Below are 13,666 nucleotides of genomic sequence, written 5' to 3' on the forward strand. Positions count from 1 at the left end.
GGTTCACACTGGTGCAATATGCGCTCCGACTTTGAAAGCACAAGCCGCATGACAAAGTTACACCCCATTAAGTGCAATGGAACCATTCTAATAGGAGCAACTTGAGTCACTTCGACTTAGAAAAAAGTTCCTGCACTATCTTTGTTAAAGAAGTTGTATGCAAGTAGTGCCAAAGTCACGCTAGGTTGTTGAGTTTGAAGTCGCGGCAGTGTGAACCGGGCCTTATACAGGGTGTACAGTCAAGTAAAAAATGTTCTGCCTTTAGAACTACTTTGAGGGAAGTGGGGCACATGGACCTGGAGGAGCCAGCTGGAAATACAATAGTAAGTGCTGAATGGGAAATAATTGTGTTAAAAAACAAAAACAAAAGAAAAGAAAAAACAAACAAACAGTCTATATAGATGTGTTTTAAAGATCAACTCAAGGATATTAGCAACCCCCTTCCCACCCCCCTCTACCTAACCAGTAGTATGAAAAAAAACACACAAACAAAAAAAAACAAAACAAGAACACCACTATCTAAAATACCCATTCTAATTTCACAATTTCTGACAGATGCATTACACTGCAAGATGGCTTAGAAAGGGGGTTTGCAAACAAGACTGAGGAATAAGGTAATTAATGCACTATGCATTAATACTTTTCCTTGAGGTGGGCTTTTATAAATTAAGGCTTTAGTAGTAGTTTAACCATAAGCAGCTACAATGTTGTAGAGCATAATTTCACAGTATCCAAATGTATATGAGAAAGAAATCTATACTGAGAAAATGTTGCAGAAAACATGTTAGGTATGGAATTTTAAAGCCATAAGTATACAGTAATACTTGCATTATGCCATTTTCATACATCAAAAGATCTTTCTGCTAAACAGGACAGGAGCATTGCAAAGTTGGCTCTTTATAAGATCTAGCCATATCTGCATGTTAGGGACCTTGGATTGTAAGCTCCTTGAGGGCAGGGACTGAAGTTAATGTACAATATATATTCACTATATTGCCAAAAGTATTGGGACGCCTCCCTTAACACTCACAAACTTTACTGGCATCCCAGTTTTCGTCCGTAGGGTTCAACATTAAGTTGGCCCACCCTTTGCAGCTATAACAGCTTCAACTCTTCTGGGAAGGCTGTCCACAAGGTTTAGGAGTGTGTCTATGGGAATGTTTGACCATTCTTTCAGAAGCGCATTTGTGAGGTCAGGCACTGATGTTGGATGAGAAGGCCTGGCTCATAGTCTCCACTCTAATTCATCCCAAAGGTGTTCTATCAGGTTGAGGTCAGGACTCTGTGCAGGCCAGTCAATTTCCTCCACCCCAAACTCACTCATCCATGTCTTAATGGATTTGTGCACTGGTCCAAATCATTTAGTGGTGGGGGGGGTTGTTTTTCAGGAGTTGGGCATGGCCCCTTCGTTCCAGTGAAGGAAACTCTTAAGGCATCAGAATACCAAGACAATTTTGACAATTTCATGCTCCCAACTGGGAACAGTTTGGTTATAGCCCCATCTGTTTCAACATGACTGTGCACCAGTGCACAAATCAAGGTCCATAAAGAAATGGATGAGCGAGTTAGGGGTGAAGAAACTTGACCGGCATGCACAGAGTCCTGACCTCAACCCGATAGAACACCTTTGGGATGAATTAGAGTGGAGACTGAACCAGGCCTTCTCGTCCAACATCAGTGACTGGCCTCACATATGCCCTTCTGAAAGGATCATCAAACGTTCCCATAGATACACTCCTAAACCTTGTGGACAGCCTTCCCAGAAGAGTTTGAGCTGTTATAGCTACAAAGGGTGGATCAACTCAGTATTGAAACACACACACACATTATATATATATACACACACACATACAGATGGGAGAGGGGCAAAGGGGCACCACCATGTAAGCAAATGAAGAATAAGGTATTTATTCCTTACTCCACACACCTGCTAAACTAAATAAGTGATTAAACCTTGCAATCTGGAGGGTGTGTCACTTGAAACATGCAATTTTGACGACTGGAGGTTAGTTTTAAGCCAAATCCTGTGAAGTCCAGATGGTGCTTTCAATTGCATTTTCCCATCTTCACTAGGACTCTATGTGAGACAGAAGCACTAAGCAGGCAATCAGTGCCTCTGCGTCACAAAGATATACAGCACAGATTGAAAATCGGAAGTTTGGGCAGTAACTGGCAAGACAGCAGTGACCTGGTAAGTATTTATGGGGTCTAATGACTTTTTTTCATATGGCAGCATCATGAGGAAGTTACATCATTTGTTGACTTAAACAGATAATGTTTTTCTCACTAAGCCGATTAAAATCACATACATTTCTATAACATTAAATAAGACTGTGGTCTCCCTTTAAGTATACTGTCAGATTGTCTGTTCTGCCATATTTTAGACATTACCTTGTTGTGATGTTTTTTTATTTCTTATAACTCTTTTTTAGTGCTCCTCTGCCCAGCAACACTGCTCACAATACAGTATACTAGACATAGGGGGTTATTTACTAAAGCCAAATCCACTTTGCACTACAAGTGCACTCCCCTATTGTTGCTCTTTTTTGTTTATAGCGCAAAAAACAAAAAACGCAGGAGATGATAAAATACCACCAAAAGAAAGCTTGATTTGTGGGAAAAAAAAAATGATGTCAATTTTGATTGGGTGAAGTGCCGCACGACCGCACACTTGTCAGTTAAAGCGACGCAGTGCCGAATCGCAAAAAAATGACCTGGTCATTCAGCAGCCAAATCTTCCGGGGCTGAAGCTATTAATTACCATCCCAATCAGCCACAGAGCCTGTGTAATTAAACACACAAATCCCGGTTCTGTGAGGGGAGAGGAGACAGATCCAAATATGAACACCGATTGGTCTTCTCCCCTAGACAGTCCCACCCCCCCCACAGTTAGAACACACCTAGGGAACACAGTTAACCCCTTGATCACTCCCTAGTTTTAACCCCTTCCCTGCCAGTAAAATTTATACTGTAATCAGTGCATTTTTATAGCACTGTTCACTGTATAAATGTCATTGGTCCCAACCATGTCTATAAAGTGTCCGATGCAATATCACAAAAAAAAAAAAAAAAATCGCAGATAGCCGCCATTACTAGTAAAAAATAATAATAATAATAATAATAAAGAAAAAATGCCATAAATCTATCCCCTATATTGTAGATGCTATAACTTTTGCGCAGAATAATCAATATACGCTTATTGCGAATGTGGAAGAATACATATCGGCCTAAACTGTGGAAAAAAAAAAAAGTTTTGTTTTTTTAAATTGGGATATTTATTATAGCAAAAAGTAAAAGAGATTGGGGGTTATTTACTAAAGGAAAATCCGCTTTGCACTGAAAGTGAACTTGGAAGTGCAGTCGCTGTAGAACCGAGGAGGACATGCAAGTAAAATAAAAAACAGCATTTTAGCTTGCACATGATTGGATGATAAAACCAGCAGAGCTTCCCCTTATTTCAGATCCAAGCCTTAGATTTAGAGAGACTGCACTTCCAAGTGCACCTTCAGTGCAAAGTGGATTTGCCTTTAGTAAATAACCCCCATTGTGTTTTTTTTCCCAAAATTGTCGCTCTTCTTGTTTATAGCGCAAAAAATAAAAACTGCAGAGGTGATCAAATACCACCAAAGGAAAGCTCTATTTGTGGGGGGAAAAAAAAGGACGTGAATTTTGTTTGGGTACAACGTCGCACGACCGCTCAATTGTCAGTTATAGCAAAGCAGTGCTGTATTGCAAAAAATGGCCAGGAAGGGGGTAAGTTCTTCCGGGGCTGAAGTGGTTAATATGTATTATTAAGGGATGAGGTGGCAATCCATCATTCTAATGCCAAAAGCAACAGCAATTCTATTGCACAGAGCAGGTAAGTATAGACATGTTTGTTATTTTATTTTATTACTTTTAGGAATATATGTTTGAATATAATTTTTTTTTACAGAAGAGTTTAGTGTCACTTTAATTGAATGACTTTTTTTCCCCTAATATATTATCTATCACAAACAATTTTAATTCAAAACCTTTCACTTTTTTATTCCTTTGTTGTATTGCAGTTCTGCTGTTCTCCTGCGGTCTTTTTGCAGACATATCCTGCCTGCATGCAAAAAGTATGAAAAGAGTGTCTCCACATCAGTATAAGTGTGTGTGTGTGTGTGTGTGTGTGTGTGTGTGTGTGTGTGTATGTGTATATATATATATATATATATATATATATATATATATATATATATATATATATATATATATATATATATATATATATATATATATATATATATATATATATATATATATATACACACACACACACACACACACACACACACACACACACACACACACACACACACACACACACACACACACACACACACACACACACACACACACACACACACACACACACACACACACACACACACACACACACACACACACACACACACACACACACACACACACGGGAGGTCAGGCTTAACAGCTCAGGTTCCTGTCCACCTCCTATGCATACATTCGGAGAGAAAGATGGCGTCCAAAAACAACCCTTCACAGTACTTTATTTGGTAAAGAAAAAAAATTAAAAAAAAAAAAAAAAAAAAAAGGAAGAAGGAGAGAGATCTGGGGCATCCAAACAAACCCAAATTATATATATATATATATATATATATATATATATATATAACACTTTTCAGCCAAAGCCTTAGTCATATCCCAGTCCTGATGATGAGAGTGATGGACTGAAACTACATGACGTGTTAAAATGACGACTAGTAGTCTTAATTGGAGGAGGAGGAGCAGCACAATTTGAAGACAAGGACAGAGAGAATGTGTTTGGACAGTAACCTTTATGGCAGGATCACCAAGTATTCTTTTAATTAAAGAAACTGATTTTAAAATCACATTAACATGTTATAGCCCCATTCCCACCATGGATGGCAAGAGGCTGAAAAAAGGGCTGGGCGCAGAATTTCCAGTCATTTTCCCACACCTGGGGAGTTGCAGGTGCCCTGGGCTGCAGTTAGAAATCACGGCGCCCCATACAGCCTACCTGACATACACCCCCCCCCCCTCCCCTTGGCCAAAACTGACTGAGGACATGGATTTATCAGTCCCTTTTTCTGCAGCCTCAGCTGCACAGATGAACGAATAGAAAGCACTTTGAGGCTTCCTGCTCAGTCACAAACTGAAGCATAGTAAGCACAGTTTTACTATGCTTCAGTAATGATTAGACACAGGAGTGATTGATACCAAATCACTCACTGTGTTCATGAAGAAAAAATAAGGGGCTAGTAAATTATATATTCACTGGCCCCCTCCTCTGCTCTCCATCCTGTGTGCCTGAAGCAGCTCAGGGGAAGTCAGCACTGCGGGGGGGGGGGGGGACACACGGGGGGCCAGGACAACACATGGAAGGGGTGTATGTGCTGGAACCACTCATCTTGCAGTGTAGCCAGGAAGGAGAAAGAGGAGGAGAAGCTGGCAGCACTGTGAGGGTGGCAGAACAGGATCGGTGTCTGCAATAAGACAGTACAGCTGGTTCTCCTACTAAGCAGGTGCTTGGGCCCCCCCCTTTTTAACTTATGGGGCCCGGGCCCGTACAGGAGGCCTGGGCCCCATCAGCGGCCCTACATGTGACACATACAGCCTGTCAAGTGAATGGCTGTATGTGGCAGTACTTTTGTAAACGCTGATGCTTCTGTGCATCAGTGTTTACCTGTTTATACATGTACAATGCGTTTCCCAAATGGGGGACTTCTGTGTTTGGGAAATACTGTATGTTGCTTCTGCACATTGGCATTTACGTGATTACAGTTGCATACAGCTTTCACTTGTATGGCAGGCTTAATGCAGCACCTGTGGCTCCGTCGGCCTGGGGAAAATGTCCAGAATTTTGTGCCCAGCATAGTTTTAGCTTCCCAAAGCCCATGTGCATGAGATCTGAAGATTATATGAGATATTAGTGATTGGGTTTAACAAAAATAACAAAGAGAAAAAGGGTTCAAATGCTTCCCTCTTATTTTAAAAACCATGGGCAAGCACTGAGTGAATGCAAGGATACCTCTGTCCAAAACCTCACATCTTGAGGGTTCATGGACACTAGGCAGCAGAAAAAAATGCCAAAACTGCTGGCAGAAAAAAAAGCAGCATAAAAAATGCTCCTATAAAGCATATAACATGCATAGAAGCTTTTACATGGGATTGCATTTATAAGTATTTTTCCCAAAAGCACTAGAAAAAAAAATGTACACTTAAAAATGTTGGATGCACCTAATTGCCCTGTTTAGGCACCTTTATGCCCGTTATGGTGTGTCAAGCCTTTTTTATGCCCAAATGCCCCTCTCAAAAATGCACTTGTGATGATTTTTTTTTCAGCCTGTAAACGCTCCTCTACAAATATGACTGTAAATGCCTAAATATACATGGACACATAGGGGGTTATTTACTAAAGACAAATCCACTTTGCACTACAAGTGGAAACTACAAGTGCAAAGTGCACTTGAAATTGCATTTGGAAGTGCAGTCACTGTAGATCCAAGGGGGACATGCAAGGAAAATAAAAAACAGCATTTTAGCTTGCACATGATTGGATAATAAAATCAGCAGAGCTTCCACTCATTTCAGATCTACCCCTCAGATTTACAGCGACTGCACTTCCAAGTGCACTTTCAGTGCAATTTCACATGCAGTTTGCACTTGTAGTGCAAAGTGGATTTGCCTTTCATAAATAACCCCCTAAGGCTAACATAGATTTGCTTTTACAGAGTGGAAGGAAAAAAAAAATGTCAATTGCCTGTGAAAGCAGCATTTTTACGTTCAGTGTGCATGAAGCCTTAGGACTCGTTCACGCAATTTGATTGTTGTATGACCGAACGTCTGATTTTTGTCAAAAGCGCATGTGCAGGATTTTGTCTAGCATGCTAACTATCAGCAAATTGTGAGTATAAAGAGGAAGTTCATTTCTCAAGCGCCACCCTTTGGGCCCCTTTATGCTAATTTCGTGTTAGAAGAAGTTAGTATTTTGGTGATCGTTGATTTGCGATTTTGAGATTGTACAAAACAAATGCCTTTTAAAATATGTTTGGCATAACTCCATCAGTATCACCAGCAAAGCAGCTTCATCATTATCCCATTAACCTCCCTGGCGGTATGATTATTTCGGATTTTAGGTGCTGAAAGCGGTACAATTATTTTGCATGGAAATTTGGCGTTTTACATTGTAGGTCTGTAAATCTTAACAATAACACACTTAAATCTGTCCAAACCAGAGTCTAGTAGATATCCCGGGTATGATTAAGTTTGAAACACAAAAACATAAATTATAATATAATAAATAAAAATAAATAATTAAAAAAAAAAAAAAATAGTAATAAAATAAATTTCCCCACGATTCACTATCGCTCAATTCTGCAAGTGTTCTAATTTACTATCGCTGTTTTCTAGCTGGTCTAAAGCCACTTTTGACGTAAAGGGACACTTTTTGGTTGCTATGGACAATCTCCAGTTTCCAGGCAGAAAGAACAGTGTATATCATGTAAAACTGCATGAAGGGCATGGGCCAAAGCACTGGGGACAAAAGGGATGTGAAATCATTTCATACAGTACTGTAATCTGTAAGATTACAGTACTGTATGTGTTATGATTTTTACTTTTTTTTTTTTATTTGCCGCCAGGCTCCGCCCCCGTGCGTCGCGCCGCTCGCAGGGAACGGAGCCTGGCACGGAGAGGCTTCGGAGGAGGACGGAGCCCTCGGACACTGCGGGTGACATCGCAGGATCCCGGGGACAAGGTAAGTAACGCCGCCCCAGGATCCTGCAATGCGATCCCGAGTGTGGCTCGGGGTTACCGCTAATGGTACTGAATTCTAACCCCGAGCCACACTCGGGAAAACCGCCAGGGAGGCTACAGAAGATGAGAATGTGCGCTGCATTTTGACATTGCATCAGCTGCCGTGTCACGAATGTTAATTCTAGATTATGAGGGATAGTTTACAAGACCAAACTCTTCCCAGTCGTTCCTTGATTACAAGCATGCATGTTTGTACTTTCGACTTTTGTGTGACGATTTCTGTACTGACCATCCGAAAATCACATCCGACAAAAATTTTATAGCCTGCACATCCAGCTTTTGTCTGATGAAAAAGGCAAATTAGCTGTCGAAAGCACCGTACTAACGATCCGAAAATCCGCAGACAACTCGTCTTACGACTTTTCCCTTCTGATTTTTGTATCGTGTGTACCAGGCCTAAAGCCTGGTACACACGATCAGATTTTCAGCAGAGAATTGTGTGATGACAGACTATTTGCCTAAAATCTGACTGTGCGCTCCAGACAATTGTTGGCCAACTTTCCGTCAACAAATGTTGGATGGCGGGCTAGTAAATTTTTTGGCGGACAACTGTCTGTTGTCAGATTTTCCTATAGTGTGTACACAAATCCGTCACACAAAATTCCAGAGTACAAACACGCATGCTCGGAATCAATGCTCACGATTTTAGCAGAAGGTGCCCAAAGGGTGGCGCTCAAGAGCTGAAATTCCATGCAGTACGTCACTGTTTGTTGGCCGACAATTGTGTGCCGTTAGTATGCAAGAAAAAATCCAGCCACACGCCCTTCAGACTGGCGCTTTGTCTGCCGAAAATCTGATCGTGTGTACAAGGCTTCAGACTTATGTCGAAGGTGGTTATTTTCCTGCATTTGGCATGTGTTTTGAACGCAAGTCAAATGCAGATAAGCAAAATCTCATTGTCTTTAACAGAGCAGTACACATGACAGTTCAGAGGCTGTGTTTGACCTGCTTTGCGCTGTGCTGCATTGCTTTGGACTCAGCATATCCTATTGAGACACATTTGAACTGCAGGCAAAGAAAGGCAAATGTAGCTTTTTCTTGTCAAGTGCTGCATTTTCCATTTGAACCCATCTGCATTCGTTCAAATGGAAAATGCAGTGTTTCACAAGAACACCCATTGACCCTTTGGTCGGTACAGCAATAGATGACCCCTTACAGCCACTCCATAGCCTTGATTGCTGGTTCTGGCTCTAAAGGAAAAAAAAAAAAAAAAAAAAAAACAATCTTAGCTGTGGAGTATGTTACAGAAGGATAAAACTACTAAATGATCAAGGATACCTACCTCACTATTTTCCCATAATCGCCTGTTATTATAAACATAGAGCTGGTACTCTGCTCCCACTAGCTGTTAAACGCCCATTGCCCCCAGGGCCAAAAGGAGTCAACCTTCTACTGACTAAAGCTTATGTAAATGAATTTGCTCATAAAAAAAGACAAGTATTCTTGCAAAGAGATACAGCTGTAATACCATATTTTCATTTCTCAGCATACAACGCTTTTGCCATAAGAAAAGCAAAAGCAATGTCAAAAAACAGGTTATATACTGGGGGGATGAAGATTTTTACACTCTGATATTTTCTGCTGGCATTGGCATGATATGAAAGGAGACTTGTTGTCAACTTCAGCTACTGCAAAGCAGTACATGATAAATGTATGAATTGTTGAAAGTGACAACAGCTCCGCTACCACATACGCTGGTCATGTTAGAAACGCAGTAATGAACTTGATTACGTGGAAAACAATTGTGATAATTCGCCAAACTGACGATAACATCTTGCTTTATTCATGTGACACGCGAGATAGAATTTGACAAAATTGCCATTTCATAAGGGAAAGTTTTGCCTGCAAGTTATATCAACTTGACAGAGAGGGTGAGTCATATAATATTCCTCATTTCAAAATAAAATACTATTATTTAGAAAAATGCGCTGTTATCATTGGTACATAATAGCCTTTACATAGCCTTTAATTAACACACACGTGTTTGCATATCCTAATCACTTTGCCAAGCAGCAAACATCCATGATAATGCAAGATATTGTTTGTATGTACCCTACAGATCCTGTTTGGATTCTGGACTATAATAGATTATCCATATTAAGCCAATATGTATATTCAGATCAGGAAAAAGTACAGCATTATCAACAATGAAAGCACCCTAGTTAAATATTCAACGGCAGTTCTATAATTATAATCCATATCAGTATCCTATACCCTGCAGTCCTTTGTATAATGTTTTCTTCGACTCTGTCAAGCACTTGGAATATTTGTACGCTGGCGACAGCCCTAATCATAGGCGTGTACTAGGAAATTTGATCAGAATCCCACTTAAGCATAAGACCATCCACAATTACCCATTATGTTGGGAATAAAATCTTAATAGAGACATATCATGCATAAACTATTACTAAAATGAAGGAAACTGCTGAGAACAGACAAACCTTAATAAGTCCCTAGTCTCTGCCTCTCTAACAGCAGCACTGGAGACTGCCAATTGTAACTTACAATGTCCATACATGCCATTAACACACATTAACCAATTGAATCTTTGTCCTTTCGTCCTTGCAGTCAGAAGATTGTAACCAGACATAAGGATCTGTTAAAATGATGGCACGTTTTGAAATCCTAACCAAAAATCCATATGTATATGAACATAAAGGCTGGGTTCACACTATTGTGAATCGGATGCGGGTTTTCTGCAATTCAATTCGCAATAGCAGGAGATTTTGATCGGCTCTCTATGGAACCGGTTCACATATCTCCGGTGTGAATTTGCACAGGAGTCCTGTACGTCTTTTGGTCCATTTCAGGTCCGAATTCAGCCAAACATTCGGGCTGAAATCGGACCTGAAACGGTGAAGGGGGACGCACCGGCTGGAAGCCGCATGCGAAGATAGTGTGAACCCAGCCTTAGTCAACTAAGATCTTAAAAAGAAAGAAAAAAAAAAAAAACACGTAGGGATTTTTTTTTTTTTTTTTTGCCATAGCTCAACAAAGTAAATACATTGTGCAATATACTCTAACATACATCCACCGTTGCTGCACAAGTTTTATCCCTTATACAAAAGCGATTCTTATTTCTAAAGTGCTGGTAAAGAATTCACGACACAAAATGTAGACATTCCAAGTGCCAAGATAAAAGAAAGCACACAATCCTAGAAATTAAGACAGTTCATTATCTTTGCAAATTAATTTTTAAATAAGCAAAGTAAGACATGACATCCTCATTGACAATCAAAAGGAAAGATTCATTAGTGTGCTAACATCTGCCTACAGACTGCAGCCAACTGCGTGTGCGTGTTCATTTAAGACCACACTTGGAAAGCTTTCCAGTTACATTTACCTAGAGATTTTGCACTAGCACTTCCCATCTGACAGAAATCAGCCAGCTGGGTCTGATGAATAATGGTAGAAGGCAGCTTGCATCGGTTGATGATTGAATTATACATCGCCGAAAGGACCAAAAAAAGTCATTCTGCTAAGGAAAGACATTTCATTTGTAATTTCTAAAATACACCATAAATTCCTTTTTAATATATTGACAGTACTTACAGTAAATATATACATAGTACCAAATGTCTCTCTGTAGCTATCTAGCTATATACACATATATGTATGTGCAAGTCTCCGAATGCATGTGGTTTGGCTTAGGGTGCATTAGCAGCATTCTTCCTGTCTCAGCACTTATAACCCCCCTGCAATATATTTCCACTTTCCTTTACTGTGCAATTAGACAAATCTCTTCTTTTTTTTTTTTGGTTCTCAGAGAAGCAGATACATTCTAATGCACATAACGGCTATATTCTTCAAGATATACTGGAAGCATTTAATCATATGTGACCTCCATTTCCAATCTGATGGTAATGTTGCACAGAAGTGACAGCGTCCTAATGGAAGTTTTAATATGCAGCTCTGTGCTCTCGCCAAAACGTCCCACACACATCCAGAATTAAGGAACACAGATAAGTGAACACAATTATAATGCAATTCAGTTCATACAAAATTGCCAGATTACACAGCTGTGGGGGGGTTAAAAAGTTCACTTGTCCATACCCCCAGTTAATAATGAGAAAAATAAATAAATAATAATAATAAGAAAAAAATGACTGGCCAGTGCATGATGGGATAGGATTTGACCCAGATCACCCTAATTGGTACACGTGAATTGGGGCGGAGCTGCATTTTTAATGTACCCATCCTTTATAAAAGGAATATATAATTCAACGTTTACTACACAGCTGGACCATATAGGAGTGGACCCAAGACAATTCCGATTACAATATTTCAGAAAGTTCCAACAAGCATGGGGGGGGGGGGGGGGAATAATCCCACACCCAAGATCTTCCTAGCGCGCTAATGTTTTTTTGGGGTGTTACCAACTCAGCATTTTCAGCTGAAGCTAAAGAGGCAGCAGATGTCAGATGGTTGACACTTGCAATCAGCACCAGTTAAGCAATCACCGGGCTTTTTAAGCCAAAGTATGGGAAGTATATAAAAAAAAAAAAAACTCAGTGTAAGAAGCAGAAGAGCAAAGTTGCTGGAGTATTGTGTGGCTCTGCCCAACCATAGCAGCTTAGGTGATGTGGTCCCTTGATCATTGCAGCCATGAATATTTCATGTAGGCAAAAGGTGCATTGTTCCAAATGAATTAAAGCAAATGCAAAACTAATAAAATGCTTTTATTCCATGACCGTTCACATGTGCTCCATTTAGCCATCATCAGGGATGGAGGGAGAGGGGCTCATTATACAAGTTATGCAATTGACAATAACGTCACACAAGAGAATCCAGCAGCATTGGGTGACTTACCTTGGAGGTGTAGGTGTCCTTCAGCTCTTGCTTCTCCTGGAATCCCACTGTCTCCCCTGCTCCTAGACTGAGTCGGCAATACAAAAGCTGTGTGCAGTGGAAGAGGAGAGGGATCTCTGCTTGTGTCAGCTGATCTTTATTACATGCATGCAGCTTGCCTTAACAAGGGCGTCCCTTCCAAGCAATAAGCTTTATCCACCATCACCAACCAACCAACCAAACCCCCCCCACCCCTGGTGAAGTTTGATCTGTCGGGAATAGAAGGGACTGAGCGAAGGGATGACACTAGACTGCTAAGAGTGAAGCATCAGCTGGCTGCAGCCTCCTCTCCGGCATCCCTCCTGTGCAAAAGGCAGGACCCAGCGCTCAGTGCTCGCCGCCCATTGGCTCCCCGCTCAGGATGCTGTCCTGAATATCCAATCTAGCAGCACAAATCCATCCTGCATCGCCCATCCCAAGGATTACTATCCCCCCCCCCACACAGATGGGCAGGAAGGAGATCCCGGCGAATGACAATCAAGGACACCGAATCAGTCCTCTGGACCAGTAAAGTGACCCCTTTGCTTTACTTTATACAGCCAGATGGGATGGGTGACCTCAATGTACCCCAGTCCACTTCAACCTCCTGGGACCCATCGGGACCGATCATCCAAAATAAGAACAGAAAAAAAAGGCAGAAGTGGGGGGATGAGGATGATGAGGAGGAGGAGGAGGAGGCAGGGATGCTGGATCTTCAGATCATAGGAGATCAGATCACAGGAGTACAGTACAAACACCCTGCTGGCAATGCATGACTTCCATGCTGTCATCTGATTGTATTATTAGAAGGATCTGTCACATCTACAGATTTCTTTTTGTTTTGATTGTCATTCGGATGCTTTAAATCTGTTTATGTTTGTTTTGTTTTAATTCTTGGTAGGATGCTTTACATCTATCTATGTTTGTTTTGTTTTGATTCTTGGTAGGATGCTTTAAATCTATTTATGTTTGTTTTGTTTTAATTCTTGATAGGATGCTT

The 13,666-nt window shown here is 40.7% G+C and overlaps 1 protein-coding gene across 4 annotated transcripts in view; it reads right to left on the reverse strand.

Moving 5' to 3' along the window:
- The window catches only part of SYT1 (synaptotagmin 1), a 954,200-nt gene extending 941,187 nt beyond the window's left edge, over positions 1-13,013 (reverse strand). For 3 of the 4 annotated variants that reach the window (XM_073620000.1, XM_073619998.1, XM_073619999.1), the window contains exon 1: positions 12,649-13,013. The gene's annotated coding sequence lies outside the window, so the exon portion shown is untranslated. The remainder of the gene's footprint in view (positions 1-12,648) is intronic. The other variant, XM_073620002.1, reaches the window with a different exon arrangement.
- Positions 13,014-13,666: the final 653 nt, after the last annotated feature.

Source organism: Aquarana catesbeiana, linkage group LG03 (genome assembly GCF_042186555.1).
Source record: "Aquarana catesbeiana isolate 2022-GZ linkage group LG03, ASM4218655v1, whole genome shotgun sequence".
Taxonomy (NCBI): domain Eukaryota; kingdom Metazoa; phylum Chordata; class Amphibia; order Anura; family Ranidae; genus Aquarana; species Aquarana catesbeiana.